We start from the raw sequence: 3,745 nt of genomic DNA on the forward strand, positions 1-3,745 counted from the left end.
TTGTGCAGTTAAGCTCATTCCATATCAAAACAAACTGTGAAATATCATCATTTATATCTTTATTGTGACATAATGAAGGAATATTGTGTCCGGACTAAACGCTCAGTGGACCTCAGATCACTTGAGTTTGTCACCACTGACATAAAGAAAAAGTTCATTCAAACGTAAGTAAACAAGTTATATATTCATAGAACTTGAAAATATTACTTTCAATGAACTTGAATACAATCATTTATGTGCTACCAGTTCGGACAACAATGGTCAAAACGTCTTTTTTTTTCTTTTCCTGCTCAAAAGCTTTGGCATGTAGTTTTATTTTGGCGGGGTTAGATAGACCAGTTTGAAGAAGGGAAAAGTTTTTTGGTCCAAAATTTGAGAAAAACGTCATACTATACTATGTCGTACAAACACACACACACACACACACACACACACACACACACACACACACACACACACACACACACACACACACACACACACACACACACACACACACACACACACACACACACACACACACACACACACACACACACACACACACACACACACACACACAGTTACTGTTATTCTTTGTCCTCTCTCCTCACATACCAGTGTCTGGACAAGACCTGACAAGCTGAGGTGTCACTGCTGTGTCAAAGAACCTGATCTGCTGTGAAGCATATTACTGCAGTTAGTAACTAGAAAAGCACTCGGAGAGCGCAGACCTCCACCAAGGCAGCTCAGCCCCCCCGCAAAATAGCGACATTTTTGGTTCAAAATTTGACTAAAACTTCATACTATACAATGTTGTTCAAAGTTTGACAATTTTTTTGAAAAAAAAATGTTGGTCCAAAATTTGACAAAACGTCATACTATACTATGACATCATTTAAAAAAAAAAAATGTTTGGTTCAAAATTTGACAAAAACATCAGACTATACTGTCGTCAAAAAATTGAAAAAAAAATTGAAAAAAAAAATGTTTGGTTCAAAATTTGACAAAAACGTCATACTATACTGTCATCCGAAAAAAGTCATAGATTTGAAACAACACTAAACTGTTTCCCATGGGAAAACATGGATTGAGGAGAATACTTCAACAGAATACTGTCCATTAAGGCACTGAGTTGTATTTATTATCATCTCATGTGATTAATGTACATTTCATAGTATCACCGGTCATGTTTTGCAGACTTATGGTAAAGCCGTCACAAACAGACCGACTGTGGTCGCTGCACCTTTAAATACTGATAAAACACGTCACTCTACATGAATGATACCACATTAATACTCAGACATACCTGCGGCTGTGTGTGTGTGTGTGTGTCTGTGTAAGTGAGTTGTGTAACAAGAGTTCAACATGAGTCAACAAGTCTGTTTGAGACACCTGCTGTCATTTCAATGATCACTGTTGGCTGCAACAAAAACACACAACAGGTGTCATTTTAATGCCTAAAGTTTCTGTGTGAGGACGTTATTTTAGCTGGACTTTGGATCTGAAAACAAAAGAACCAGACGGTTACAAACAAACCTTCTGTTGGGAATCAAGTCGTCACCGGAACTGTGACATTAAGTGAAGCTTCTGATGACCTTTAACCCTCATCCTGACCTCATTTGAAGTTCAAATAAACAACAACGCCATTGGAAGAGTTTGTTCAAATCTCTACAACGGCTGTCGGATCCAAAATGGCTGCCTTTCTCCTCCTGTAAACTACGTTTGAATGGAAAAATAAACAATTATAAAATATATAAAAAAATTATAAAAAAAATTGTTGTGTTTCATTCACAGGTTTTTAGAATGTTTTGGGAATTCCCTTCCTCCCAAATTCTATACATCCACCATTTAAACTACATAATATATTATAAATATACAGTATATTTGAAGAAGTCAAACCCGAAACCATCAATGTTTGCAGACTCATTGTTCACATTAGAAAAGGTGAAGACTTTGATGCTGTTGTTGTTCTGTCAAGATAATGAAAGGACGTCCTGTAAAGGCTGTAATTTAAGAGAATGAGCACCACCTAGTGGCCAAGAGAGTCATCACAGCCTGAGAAAATGACAGACGATTCATGTTACGACACAGAAAATCAACTTCAAGAAAATTTTTATTTTTTTGGGAAAATAAATTTTGGTCCAAAATTTGACAAAAACGTCATACTATACTACGTCGTTCAAAGTTTGACAATTTTTTGGAAAAAAAAATGTCGGCCAAAAATTTGACAAAAAACGTCATACTATAGTATGTCGTCTAAAATCTGACATTTTTGGGAAAATAAATTTTGGTCCAAAATTTGACAAAAACGTCATACTATACTATGTCGTTCAAAGTTTGACAATTTTTTGGAAAAAAAAATGTCGGCCAAAAATTTGACAAAAAACGTCATACTATAGTATGTCGTCTAAAATCTGACATTTTTGGGAAAATAAATTTTGGTCCAAAATTTGACAAAAACGTCATACTATACTACGTCGTTCAAAGTTTGACAATTTTTTGGAAAAAAAAATGTCGGCCAAAAATTTGACAAAAAACGTCATACTATAGTATGTCGTCTAAAATCTGACATTTTTGGGAAAATAAATTTTGGTCCAAAATTTGACAAAAACGTCATACTATACTACGTAGTTCAAAGTTTGACAATTTTTTGGAAAAAAAATTGTTGACCAAAAATTTGACTAAAACGTCATACTATAGTATGTCGTCTAAAATCTGACATTTTTGGGAAAATAAATTTTGGTCCAAAATTTGACAAAAACGTCATACTATACTACGTCGTTCAAAGTTTGACAATTTTTTGGAAAAAAAAATGTTGGCCAAAAATTTGACAAAAACGTCATACTATACTATGTCGTTCAAAGTTTGACAATTTTTTGGAAAAAAAATTGTTGACCAAAAATTTGACAAAAACGTCATACTATAGTATGTCGTCTAAAATCTGACATTTTTGGGAAAATAAATTTTGGTCCAAAATTTGACAAAAACGTTATACTATACTACGTCGTTCAATGTTTGACAATTTTTTGGAAAAAAAAATGTTGGCCAAAAATTTGACAAAAACGTCATACTATAGTATGTCGTTCAAAGTTTGACAATTTTTTGGAAAAAAAATTGTTGACCAAAAATTTGACTAAAACATCATACTATAGTATGTCGTCTAAAATCTGACATTTTTGGGAAAATAAATTTTGGTCCAAAATTTGACAAAAACGTCATACTATACTACGTCGTTCAAAGTTTGACAATTTTTTGGAAAAAAAATTGTTGACCAAAAATTTGACTAAAACGTCATACTATAGTATGTCGTCTAAAATCTGACATTTTTGGGAAAATAAATTTTGGTCCAAAATTTGACAAAAACGTCATACTATACTACGTAGTTCAAAGTTTGACAATTTTTTGGAAAAAAAATTGTTGACCAAAAATTTGACTAAAACGTCATACTATAGTATGTCGTCTAAAATCTGACATTTTTGGGAAAATAAATTTTGGTCCAAAATTTGACAAAAACGTCATACTATACTACGTCGTTCAAAGTTTGACAATTTTTTGGAAAAAAAAATGTTGGCCAAAAATTTGACAAAAACGTCATACTATACTATGTCGTTCAAAGTTTGACAATTTTTTGGAAAAAAAATTGTTGACCAAAAATTTGACAAAAACGTCATACTATAGTATGTCGTCTAAAATCTGACATTTTTGGGAAAATAAATTTTGGTCCAAAATTTGACAAAAACGTTATACTATACTACGTCGTTCA

This window comes from Microchirus variegatus, assembly GCF_963457635.1.
Source record: "Microchirus variegatus genome assembly, chromosome: 20".
Lineage (NCBI taxonomy): Eukaryota > Metazoa > Chordata > Actinopteri > Pleuronectiformes > Soleidae > Microchirus > Microchirus variegatus.